Here is a 14,075-nt window from a genome sequence, read left to right as displayed (position 1 = left end):
AATAGAGTTCGAAGTCTGGGACCGCCCATCCCCCCTCCGCTCTAGGTCTCATCATCGTGGTCAGAGCCACCCGCCTCCTGCCGCTCCCCCATAAAAAAACCCTACCATAGTTCGTAGTGTCCTAAACACCTGGCCCGGAATCCAGATCGGCAGCGTCCTGAAGTAATATAGTAGCCTAGGGAGTGCCACCATTTTCAGAAGCGCTACTCTTCCAGCTACGGAGAGCGGCAGAGTACTACAGTACGTCATGCTGCTCTTAACTCCTCTCACTGCTCTATGCACATTTCCCTCTAGAAGAACCACTTGCTCATGGTAAATGTTAGTTCCCAGATACGGTAGGCAGCAGGGCTCCCAGCGTATTCCAAACAACCTGTCGGGAATTTTCATTGTCCGACACACCGGGAACAGACTAGTCTTCTCCCAGTTCACGCACAGCCGTGATGCTGTACCAAACGCCTGCAGTAGTTCCGCAGCTCCTTCTAAGTCCCTATCAGGGCCCGCCAGAAAAATCAACAGGTCATCTGCATAGAGCGCTATATAATGTATGTCTCCACGCATCTCCAGCCCAGTATACTGCTTCCCCGATCTAGCTTGCACCGCCAGCACGAATAACAGTGGAGAAAGCGGGAAACCCTGTTTCATTCCTCGTCCTACTATGCAGGAAGCTGATACCGTCCCTCCCGTCCACACCCGAGCCGTTGCTGATGTATATAGTATTTGGGTACACCGCACAAAATCCTCCCCCAACCCCATCTTACGCATAACCTGAAAAAGAAAGGGCCACTCTAGGCTATCATATGCCTTCTCTATATTTACCGATAGAATCAAAACACATGGTAACTGATCCCAACAGTTCGCTAGGATTCGCAGTAGCCGTTGCACATTAAAAGCCGTATTGCGCTTAGGGATGAAACCGGATTGGTCTCGGTGTATTAATTGTGACATATAGGGGAGGAGGCACGACGCCATACTACTTAAGATTTTGTAGTCAATCGTCAACATTGATAGCGGGCGCTATACCTTCATATCCTTAGCTTCCCTCCCAGATTTCAAGAGAGAGGAATAATATTAGCCTCCCTGGTGGTCTTACGTAACCTCCCTGCCTCGTATGCCTCCCGATAGATCAATTGCAACCGTGGAGCCAAGCAATCTACATATTTAGAGTAAAACTCTATTGGGAGGCCGTCCCCCCTGGAGTTTTATTACAAGCCATATGTTTAATCGCACTCCTTATCTCGCCCACCATAATCTCGCCCACCATAATCATCCCCCTGCTCAGTGGACAAGCTCCGGAGAGCCACCTCTTCCAAATATTCCCGTACTGCATCTGGGCTTTGAGCTAGCCAGTGTAATACTCCAGGAACAGGCCATTTATCCCAGACTGCATGTGCACCACCTCCCCTGATGGGGCTACCAGACCCAATATCGGCATTCTCCTGGGGGTCAAATTAGCCAACCACGCCAGCAGCGTGCTCGATATGTCCCCCTCAGCATGCACCCTTGCTCTATAACTCTTATAATCAAAGGAGCGCAGTCTCTCCACCTGAACCGCTACTGCCTCTCTAGCTTCTGAGATCTCCGCTTGCACCCCTTGATTCCCAGGTCGGACCTTCTCTGCATCGCGCAGCCTGCCTTCCGCCCTGTCTAAGTCAGTCAAAATCGTTTTCCGTACTCCCATCGCCTTACTAATACAGATCCCCCTAGTCACAAACTTAAACGCGTCCCACTCAATTGCCAGTGACGTTGCAGCCCCCTCATTCTCCTCAAAATATCGTTCAATACCTCTACCCAGCTCTTCCCCAAAGACCGGATCTTCCAACGCTTCCGGTCTGAGCTGCCAGGTCGGTATGACCGTCGACTCCTGACTCCACCTTAATCGCAATGGAGTAGTCTTCATTGCTGACATACTTAAGTCATGGCAGACTCTAAATGAGGCAGGTAGAATTTCATTTTGAAGAGACGGTTCTCATTCACGTTGCAACAAGTTACCCTCTCCACCAAACTCTAAATAAGGCCAACAGAATGTACAGTCGATATTTGTGTCCTAGATATCTTTTGGCAATATTTCTGTTGACAATATTTTTGTTGTTGATATTTCATCATGCAACCCTTTCTCTCTTCTCCCTGTGCATTCATGGTCTGCCCAGGCTCTATCTTTCCTTCCATCTCATTATTGACTTATTGACCCCCTTAGGCATTATCGATCCTCCATCCTCTCATCTCATTATTCACTCATACTCTACCTAGACTCTAGCCTCCCTCTCATTGCCCAATGTATTCATTGGTCCACTTAGGCTCCATCCCTTTCATCACATTTGTCATTCCTCAGTCCTCTTAGTCCTTTCAGGGTTGTATCCTGAACCTCATTTCATTATTCACTCATTGGTTCGTGCATATCACATCTTGTTTTTCATTCACTGTTCTGCTCATGGTCTATATTTCCTCTCATCTATCGCTCCACTCAGACTTCAAGTAGAATCAATCTTTTCTTTATTCTATAGTAATTCATGGATTTTATTTTTTCACTTGTCTCATTATTTATTTATTAGTTTACCCAGGCTTTATCTCTCTCTTACCTCACTATTCATTCATGTCCACCCAGGCATTATCTTTCCTCTCATATTTGGGACGTCCAGGATCTAGAATTTTCCTCATCTCATTATTCATTCATTGGTCCACTTAGGCACTATTTTCCCTCTAACATATCTCATTGCCAGCTCAGCTTCTACCTTTCCTCTCACCAATCTAGACATTCATTGATTGTCCAGTCTCAAACTCTAACTACATATCTCTATTTGTTTGCCTGTTCCAAATGTGATACCCCTGGGTCATTGTTTTTATATATTAACAATTGCGTTCAGGCAGGGCCAGACTGCGATCAAAAAGCTGTGTTGTCAAAAATGTATAAACCAACCCGAACTCATCTCCTCCCTTCTCTGTCTCTTTTATATCTATCCATTCTCTATCTCTCTCCATTTCCCCTCAGAGGTGCTAGCTGTGACAATCTTGTCCACATGTTGTGTATAACCTTCTTATCCCTGCCTCCCCCTTCCTTACTTTTTCTGTCTCTTTTTATTCATATACCCAGTTTAGTCTTGTTGGCGCTGTTGCTTGTTAACTTTTTTTCTTCTCAAACATAATCTTTAGGCCCAGGGTTTGTCTTATCCTTTCTTATTTTTGTAACCACGTGTCACTATCCTCAGATTTCTTTGTACATTCTACACATTCCATTCTTTTTTCTGAAAATTTTTCTTTCGAGCATCCATACTTTTCTCTCTTTCTGATTGTGCCACTTTCCCCTTGCCATTCTCTTCTTCTTTCTCTCATGTTCCATTCTAAGGGGCCCATAATTATATCGGTCAGACAAGCGTCTGACCAACATCGCATTGGAAGTGGAACTGCCCGACGAGTAGTCGGCGGTTCCACTCCCGGTATTCAAATGCGACAGCAAGCAAGCCAGTAAGAAATATGCCTTTCCCAATTGCAGCTTGTGCTATGGCCTGAAAAGGGGCCGCAGCACAAGCTGCAATTGAAAAAGGCATATTTTACAAATCCATGCACTAAGTGGTGCCTGGCACACTACGCATCGGTGTGTGAGGGGGCACCACATGTGCCCCAAAGTACACATAGCGGACGCCCAGGGGGGATGGGGGCCCTGCTATGGGTCCCCAAAGTCCCTTTCCATCTGCCCCAACCGCCATGAAGAGGCACAGGGAAAAGGGCATTGTAATCCTACAGGCACGACCCCTATTGTAGGGATTACTGTCCGTCTGCTGCAGCGACAGGCTTCTTGAGGCCATCGGAAAAGCAGCTATCGGTCCCTCCGCCCAATGCCTCCGACAGCTGGATCAGAATCTAGCGGCCGGACTGCTACTGTAGATGTCGGTCAGCCCCCACTGATGGCCTGTCAGTGGTGGTCCCATTGACATTGGAAAAAGCCCTTGAGTCCCTACTCAGTTTTCTGACATCACTTCATATTTCAATTGTGCACTGTAAATGCATTACTCTGAGTTCTACTCACTTGCATCAATCCATCACACAGTCCTGTCTCTACAGACACCAATCACCACACAGTCATTCATATAAAATTAGCCCCCACCCATCCTTTTTGTTCAAAGCACAAGACCCAATCAAAACTGGTAGTCCTTGAAAAGACAGGATAGGAGGGAGGAAAATAATGAATGAAAAAGAGGGAATAGGACTCTAAGTAGTAGAAAATTGACCCAAAATCACAACACCCATTAAATTAAACTCTTGCATACCTTTATAATGGATTACAAAAGTACAAGGGGAAGCCCAGTTGGTCTCACTGCAAATCTCAGCATAGAGGCCCACTGACTTTTTGCAATAATAGCCGACATCCCCGTAGTCAACCTACCCTGAACTCCAAAACCTGATGGCTGGCCGACTGCTCTGTAGTCTAAGTTGATTGAAGGCCTGATCCACCTCTTTAGTGTAGAAACTGAACTCCCCATCCCCTGTACCCCGCCCTCACTCTCCCCGACTGGAACAACATTTACAAAAATGGAATCTAAAGTTCTAAAAGAAGAAACTCTTAAGGTAAATGAGGACCACTCTTCTCTCATCAAGGTTGTGGAGCCGAACCTCTTCCTCTTTCCTTGGAGATCAGAAAAATACAGGCACATTCATTGTCTGCTCTCTTTGAAGGCAAGAGCTAACCTTGGGCACAAAGAAGGGTCAGGTTGAAGGATGGCTTTAGACTCATAGATCTTACAGAATGGGTGACTACAACAGAAGTCCCCCACTTTCCCCACTCCTCTAGCAGAACTATTGCCACTAGAAAAAAATAACTTTTTAATGTAGGGATCTAGCATCTACTGATTCCAGAGGCTCAAAATGCAAACCTTTCAGGGCCTCCAAAATCAGCAGATACAGTATAATCATAGGATCTGATTGCTGCCATACTATAACACAGTGGTTCCCAATCTGTCTGCCGCGGCACCCTGGTGCGCCATCAAAACTAGCCAGGGGTGCCGCAAACAGATGTGCACCAAGCTCACAGTTTGGGATCCACTGACTGACACACAATAAGAGTAATACCTGCGGTGAAGGGCAGGATGCTTCAGACACTGATTTGTAATCGGTGGCAGTTTTCTTTATTCTTTCAATAATGCAGTTCAAAAGGAGCGGGGAAACTGGAGTTCAGGAGAAAGTTAAGAAATCCCACATGCCTAGCGAGTGCACAATTCCCCTGCTCCCAGGGACCACTCAGCAAGGAGGGACGAAGTCTTGCATAACACTCCTAAAAACGGACGGAAACGTGCAAGCACCGCAGCACCATGATTAGGAGTTCAGGCAGAGCCTTTCTGGGGAGGAGGATGGGGCCTACGTGGGACACACAAGGTCAGCAAGTAAGTAGACAGGGATGCGAGGATTTAGGTCTGAGGTGTTACTTAAGAAAAAAATAAAACGTCCTTCGGCGCTCAAAGCGAAACTAAACATTTGCAGACAACCTGCTTTTTTACACAATTCCCCTTGAAAAATAATGATTCACATCGCCGGGGAGCCCTCTCAGGTGTAGCTGTGCCGGCACAAGGGGGCAGGTGAAAACTCATAGACACTAGCCGCGTTCTCAGATTTACGGAAAAGATCTCCGTTGGTAAATGGGCTAGCTGCTAAGAGCTGTGCAAAACCTGTGGGTCATAGAGAGTTTGGAAAGAGTAATCCTGAAATAGAATGCAAATGATGTGCATTTGCTTCCCTAATTTATGGCTTAAGAACAATACTTGCCTATGTCTGCTGCTATTCATCATTAACATGACATTTCCTATTTCCGTTATCTATGTCCTCAATGAAAGGATCAAGTCGTATGTGCTGCCCTCTGGGTGTAGGCTCCCTCCCTACTCACTGATCTCCACTTCCTGACATGCCACTGACTATTGTACTTTGTCTTGCCTTCACAATTTTCTATTTTGCAAAGTTTAAACACAGTGATTGCCTTCCAATATTCAAATGAGTCCTGTGCACTCAAAGACAGCCAGCATTTCGCTCCTGATGTGTGCCACCGATTGTTTTAAAACAACCCTATTGTTAGATTTTGCACAATGTCACCGTAAAAGTCCAAGGACATTTTTGTCTTATGTATGTCACTGCTTTGAATGTCCTGTTCGAACAAGCCATGCTTTTTATGCCCCTCCCCCCCGGACTAGACTTATGCAAACCAAATGGGCTGTAAAAGCACAGTAAATTGAAATGTACATTAATACTGTGCAGTTTACTTACTGTATCATAATATAGTTTGCAGCATTAAAATCAACCTCTCCAATCATGCTTCTGTTGGTCCTGAGTTGGCCTTGATGCAGGCAGCACTGTGCTCACATGAATATAGAAGTCTATTTTTGACTCTCCCCAACTGCTTGCTCTGTAGACTCAGTGGAAATGATTTAGCAATGCTTATTGTGCAGTGTAGTAAACAAGGCATGGTGGGAAACTGATAGCAGGACAGGAGCACAACAATCATCAGAACAGAAAAACTTTAAGTACTGAGGAAACAGGGGGAAGCTTGCTTCAGATTCCAGGCCATGTACACCATAATACTGACAATGCGCATTCCAGATCTGTGAGCACATATGAGAGGGCTTCCAAGGGCACATTTCTGGGTTGCCAAAGAGCCCCCAGTGCACACTATAGGTCTTCCAGTGCATCCAAGGAATATAAGGGCTGCTTTGCCCTCTACCTGATCTGAGTGCCCCTGGTTTGTTAAAGTGCAGCCACTCTATTCTACACATATCCAATGTGCTTTGATGTCACAAATTATGAAACACACAATAGCTGTACTCTTACACCTAGCGATCATGCAAAAGGTGCCAATGAGAATACGTTATTTCATCCCCCGCCCATCTCCCCCCATTTGGTTTCCAAAAGTGTGCCCCACATCAATCATTATATTACCTTTGTCGGCTTCATCCCAATTTTTTTCAGGGAGAAAAATGGAGGTACTCCTAAGGCTGGGTTTACATCCCCCCACCGCCAAAAGAAAGTAACATACTGGGGAGACGCAGCCAACAGCCAATTGGGCAAGGGAGCCGTGGGTTTAAAAAGTTTGGGAACCACTGCTATAACAGATACAATCAAATCTGGGAGTTATAATATGCTGCAGCTATAACTGCCAAATGGTGTGAGAATGGCCACTAGTAACCAAACAGTTCATTTCCTTGGATAAATCTGAACTAATAAATATAATATATGTTTAATTTGCCAGGCTGCTGTTCCACATTAATAATTGTCCAGATCAGGTACATATCGACCTGATTTAATAATAAAGAGTAAAACTAAGAAAATGATGTGCCCCGACCACTCCTTACCTGCCGAATTCAATACAATGTAGCTGACTCATCAATCAATTATGTGCAATGTTATTGCTGCATCAGACTTTGTAACAAGTTCGAAAATAACCAACTCAGTTAGGCTGCTGTTCTGCTGCTACATTAACATTACATTTGTAAAGAACAGGTTCACCCGAAAGCATTTTGGCGCTGAATAATAGCTGTTTTCTGTTACCCAACTCAAATGGTAGTCATTTTTTCAAACTCAGATGAATGAAAGGCTGAGTGGACTTGCCGGGATTTGAACCTGTGACAATGAGGTCGAACACAGGCCCCTGCAGTGGACACATTAGCCTTCTGAACCACCATACCCGGCCTCATTGTGCCACCAACTAACACATGACTGACCCATCTCCTTAAAAGCTGAAACATAGGGCCAGATGCATCAAAGGGTTTTGCCCATTCTGTGTCTATGGGAAAATGTGTTCACGCATATGGGCCTATGATAGTGAATATATAAAGAGTCTCCCTCAGCCAATGTCAACATGTGCAGTGTTAACTTACATGGAAAAAGGGTTATCCTAGTATCCTATGTTACAGTCAAGCTTGCGTTGGTACAATCGTATCGAACTTCAGTTCAATACAAGCACGATTTGAAATTAATGGCTGCATATATAGTGTCAATCAATCAATCAATCAATCAATTGTAAAGTGTGCTACTCACCCGTGAGGGTCTCAAGGTGCTGAGGGAGGAGGGAAGGGGGTGCCGCTACTGCTCGAATAGCCAGGTCTTGAGGTGTTTCCTGAAGGTGAGATGGTCCTGGGTCAGTCGTAGGTGTGCGGGGAGGGAGTTCCAAGCCTTGGCTGCCAGGTAGGAGAATGATCTTCCTCCTGTGGTGGTTCTACGAATCCGAGGGATGGTGGCCAGGGCGAGGCTGGTGGAGCGGAGCTGGCGGGTGGGACTGTAGAACGAGAGGCGGTTGTTGAGGTATTTGGGGCCCGTGTTGTGGAGCGCTTTGTGTGTGTGGGTGAGCAGCCTGAACGTGATCCTCTTGTTGACGGGGAGCCAGTGCAGGTTTCTCAGGTGGGTAGATATGTGGCGAGGGATGTCGAGGATGAGTCTCGCAGAGGCGTTCTGTATGCGTTGCAGGCGTTTCTGAAGTTTGGCTGTGGTTCCAGGGTACAGGGAGTTTCTGTAGTCTAGTCGGCTGGTGACGAGGGCCTGGGTGACTGTCTTCCTGGTTTTGGTGTGGATCCACCTGAAGATCTTACGGAGCATGCGCAGGGTGTTGAAGCATGAGGACGAGACTGCGTTGACTTGATTGGTCATCGTGAGGGAGGAGTTCAGGATGAATCCCAGTTTGCGTGCGTGGTCCGTGGGTATTGGTGTGGAGCCCAGCATCGTGGGCCACCAGGAGTCGTCCCAGGCGGGTGGGGATTGTCCGAGGATGAGGACCTCCGTCTTGTCCGAGTTGAGTTTTAGATGGCTGAGCTTCATCTATTCTGCAACATCTTTCATTCCGTCCTGGAGGTTGGCTTTGGCGGTGAGGGGGTCTTTGGTGAGGGAGAGTATCAGTTGGGTGTCGTCGGCGTAGGAGATGATGTTGATGTTGTGTTTGCGTGCGATGGTGGCGAGGGGGCTCATGTAGATGTTGAAGAGGGTAGGGCTGAGTGAGGAGCCCTGAAGTACGCCGCAGATGATCTTGGTGGCCTCGGAGCGGAAGGGTGGGAGGCGGACTCTCTGAGTTCTGTCGGAGAGGAACAATGTGATCCAGTCCAGAGCCTTTCCTTGGATCCCAGTGTTGTAGAGGCGGGTTATTACGGTGCGGTGGCAGACGGTGTCAAAGGCTGCCGATAGGTCAAGGAGGATGAGTGCGGCTGTCTCTCCGTTGTCCATCAGGGTCGTGATGTCATCGGTGGCTGCGATGAGGGCGGTCTCGGTGCAGTGGTTGGCTCAGAATCCGGACTGGGATGGGTCGAGCGAGTTGTTTTCTTCGAGGAATGCAGTCAGTTGTTTGTTGACGGTCTTCTCGATGACTTTGGCTGGGAAGGGGAGGAGAGAGATGGGGCGGAAGTTCTTGAGGTCTTTGGGGTCCGCTGTTGGTTTCTTCAGTAGGGCGTTGATTTCTGCGTGTTTCCAGCTTTCAGGGAATGTGGCTGACGTGAATGAGCTGTTAATGACGTTCCGGAGGTGGGGAGCGATGATGGTGTGGGCTTTGTTGAAGATACGATGAGGGCATGGGTCGTGGGGAGCTGGAGTGGATGCTGTTCATGACACGGGTGGTGTCTTCGGTGCTGATGGGGGTCCATGCTTTGAGGCTGGGGGTCATTAGTTTGGTGGTCGATGGCAGGGTCTGGGGTCCGAAGCTGTTGTTTATGTCTGAGATCTTGCAGTGGAAGAATGAGGCGAGGGAGTTGCAGAAGTCTTGTGACGGTGAGATGTCGTTGTTGCTGGCGCTGGGATTGGAGAGCTCTTTGACGATGTTGAAGAGTTCCTTGCTGTTGTGGGCATTGTTGCCCAGACGTTCTTTGAATGATGTCCTTTTGGTGGTGTGGATCATCTGGTGGTATTCACGGGTGGCGTTTTTGAGAGTGGTCATGTTTTCTTGTGTCCGCTTATGGCGCCAGGAGTCATGCCGAGGTTTCGGCATGATTTTGTTGCGATATTGAGGGCGTCTGTGAACCATGTGGTTTTTCTGTTGCTAGTCTTGCCTGGGGGTTTCCTCAGAGGAGCGAGGTCGTCGGCGCAGTTGGTGATCCACTGTGCGAGGTTGTGCGCTGCGTCGTTGGTGTCGGGGGTGCCGGCAGGTGGGTTCTGGCTCAGCGATGTGGTCAGTTGGTCTGAGGTGACTTTGCTCCAGCATCTGCGGGGGATCTGTGGTGTCTGGTGGTGGGAGGTGGTATTTTTGAAGGTGAAGTGGATGCAGCTGTGGTCGGTCCAGTGTATTCCGGAGGAGTGGCAGAAGGAGATGTGGTTGCTGGCGGAGAAGATGGGGTCGAGGGTGTGGCCAGCAAGGTGGGTGGGCGTGTCCACCAGTTGCTTGAGCCCGAGGTTGGCGAGGTTGTCGAGTAGGCTGTTGGTGTTGCTGTCGTTGTTTTTCTCCAGGTGGAAGTTCAGGTCCCCTAGGAGGATGTACTCTGCAGAGGCTAGGGCCTGCGGGCTGATGAAATCGGCGATGGTCTCGCTGAATTGTGTTCGTGGACCCGGAGGTCTGTAGATGAGGGTTCCTCTCAGGGTTGTATGGGGGTCAGTGTGGATCTGGAAGTGTAGGTGTTCGGCGGTGGTGAGTGTGTCTTTGGCGTTGGTCGTGACGTTGATGGTGTTACTGTGGATGATGGTGACTCCTCCTCCGGTTTTGTTGACGCGGTCCTTCCGGGTGATTTTGTAGCCGTCCGGGATGGCTATGGCGATGTCGGGGGCGGAGGAGGCGCTCATCCAGGTTTCCGTGAGGAAGGCGACGGCTGGTGCTGTGGTATAGAGGAGTTCCCAGAGTTCGACGGCGTGTTTGTGGACGGAGCGGGTGTTGAGCAAGATGCACTTGAGGTGGCTGTTGTCGTCGTTGCTGTGTTCGGTGGGTGGGGTGCAGGTTCGGCGTCAGGTTAATTTGCAGGCTTGGCAGGTAAAGGGTCCGTGGGTGCGTTTCGGGGTGGCTTGGTAGCAGGCGGGTGGTCATCCGGAGTTGAGTGCGTTGAGGGCAGCGGGGTCGTATCTCAGTCGGGTAGCTTGGCTTCGGCGGGGGCCAGGGGTTCTGGCGTAATGGACAAGTGAGGTTGTTTATTGATATTTACCCGTGGTTACAATCATTGTAAGGTTAGGGTAGAGGCACTATAAGTTGTAGCTAGATCGAACTTAAATGATTCTCCCTTTGCATTCTGGTATTGGCCTGTTTAACTCAACCACATGGTCTAGAACAATGCTACCTCTACATAACCTTGTTTTAAATACATAGATGAGATATGTTCACTATCTCCTAGATGAGACTGGTTTTCACACTTTGCTGTGATACCTTTTGACATTGAATGGCCTTTTCGCTATTCATCCCTTAGGTTTGTGCGATGATGGTGCTTCATCGTCCTGTAGAGAACTTTATAACTTGTAGTTTGGGTAAAAAGATCGACATTAACTCAGGGTTTTCCCTTGTAAGGGAATCAATGCAAGCAATGAGGAATGTTAATATTGAGCTTGAAATTGTCTTCGAATTGAGAACACCACTGTATGTACATATGTGTATCATATTGTACAGTTTACAGCACCTTGACCTGAACACTGCACCATCTTCACCACTGTCAACTATTACATTAACCAAGGAGAATGTAATTGATTTGGATTCAGAAAGGCCTATGTGGATAGATTGATGACAATAATTGGGGTTTGTGCATATTCTCACTTATGAAACAGACATGAAGGAAAGAAATCCATTGAACCTTTGTTCTGTATTTCTTGTGTGGTACCCTTGACTTAGGAATTGTGGGGCATATTATCAAGCCTGGGCGATAACATTATCGCTGCTTTATCGGCAGGAAACTGCCGATAATGTGGCGATAATGGGCTTGATAATATGCTCTATGGAATTTCAATCGAAACTCATGTTAGATGTCCTTCTCATCTAACATGATCTTCGATTGGAATTCCATAGAGCATATTATCAAGCCCATTATCGCCACTTTATCGGCAGTTTCCTACCGATAAAGCGGCGATAAATGTATAGCCCAGGCTTGATAATATGGCCCAAAGTGTTTAGTCCAGTTTCATATACTACCAATGACGATTAGCCATCTATTTATCAATGTGCATTGAAACATACAACAAATTAACAATTTTATAAATGAAGGTGCCAAAGTCCAAAAGGGTAACTTACACGTCCCATTAATCAGATTAGATCCCTAGGAGAGCCCCAGATCACTTCTCTGGTAGGAGCACTTTGCAATACGTGATGAATCTGCTCTTGCTGAACCGGAAGAACACCGTTAACTCATGAGAGCCTGTCAGACACCATCCTTTGCTGCTCTTGCGAACCCTGCCTGACTGAAGCCACCGCGCAACCCGAATATACAGTATGTTGTATTTTTGAGAAAGTAGAGCCCTGCTCCGCAGAGCCCGACCTCTCCCTGCCCACAAAAACAAAGCTTTTAATAGTCTAAGAAAAAGTAGAATCAACCGCAGGGCCACTCACGGATAATGTGTTAAATCTCCATGAGGCAAAACAAAACAGGACAGGTGTAGTGGGGAGGGACTTTTATACTAACGATGGTGTGGTGATTGGTGAATGAAGAGGCAGTATCGGCTCAAAATGTGAGAATTCAAGTGAAGGAGGAATGTGGAGATAATGCCTTTTCTCTCGCCTCCCGACCCTCCCCTAAGTTTCTTTCACTTCTCTTCACTTTTCTTTGCTTATTTCTTCTAGCAGTTTTCTTGCCATACCTGACTGCTCTCATCTTCCCATCAATCTCTTTCTTTGTTTACCACATCCCTGATCTCCCACTTAATCCTTTTACTTGCCCCATGCCTTCCTTCAATCACTCTTTCACCTCACTCTCATTACCTTTGCATTCATCAATAACATTACCTCTTTTTTCAAGTACTTCTCTCTCCTCTCACCTTCTCCTCCAGTCTCACAAACGTTCTCATAATTTTCACTTAGTGTGTATCCCTTTCTCTGTTCCCCTCTTTTCCTCCACCTCTCTTCCATGTTATCTCTTCCCACACCTAATACTCTGGACTCTTCTTTCGGGTTCATTCAAATTTTTAAACCTCCTTTTCCTTTCCTTTCCCTCCCTCGTTTTTTCCTTTACTTGGAAACTCTTGTATAAGGCTCTAAATTATCTAACACTCTCTCTATTCCTGATTCTTTACATCATATTAGTTCCACATATTAGTTCAATGTGTCACATCCTCCCTCACCTATCCCCACCGGACTTACTACAGAAACATAATTAAAAGGATGTTGCAAAATTTGGTGAGGGCAAAAAGCAATTAAACACGGGCCTTGTAGTTTGGAATATCGAGTAGGAAACACGGCAATACCTTAATAATAATCAAAATATCAAGGACCAAAATGTTAAAAAATGAATGCCTATACGGAAGTATGGATTTACAATTCTTAACTCTATATCTATGTATCATGATATATATATATATATATATATATATATATATATCTTGATGTGTATATATATATATATTCAATCGAACATACCAAAGTCCGAGTAGTAGTGAAATGTCCAACTCTAATTCTCTAATACTCTAATAAACTCTAATTGCGTGTTATTCAAAATTATTTAATCAGCTAAGATAGCAGCAAAAATAATCAGCCAAGATAGCAGCAAAAATAATCACACTCTGTGAGTGTGATTATTTTTGCTGCTATCTTGGCTGATTAAATAATTTTGAATAACACGCAATTAGAGTTTGTGCCTCATACTGTCCCAGGATCGTGTGGACTTTGGTATGTTCGATTGAATTGATGGGCTCGCTGCCCGGCACGGACCACTGTTGTTGTGGAGGGGTCCAAGCGGAGTGGAGCGTCACGCTGCACATTTCCTGGAATATATATATATATATATATATATATATATATATATTCACTGAAAAAAACCATAGGTTTCGGGGACGTTCTAGTTAGTTGGACATTTCACTCGTACAAACCCAGAGAAATCCCCCCATTATAGTTAGTTCAGCTAACTATAACTCGCGTCCCTGCAATGCACTGCTGATAACGTCACAAATTACGTCATTTATGACATGGTCAGTGACATCACTGATGACATCACCGAGGACATCATCCAGTA

Source organism: Lissotriton helveticus, chromosome 11 (assembly GCF_964261635.1).
Source record: "Lissotriton helveticus chromosome 11, aLisHel1.1, whole genome shotgun sequence".
NCBI lineage: Eukaryota > Metazoa > Chordata > Amphibia > Caudata > Salamandridae > Lissotriton > Lissotriton helveticus.
The sequence above is the reverse complement of the archived record's forward strand: the minus strand, read 5'-3'. Positions refer to the sequence as shown.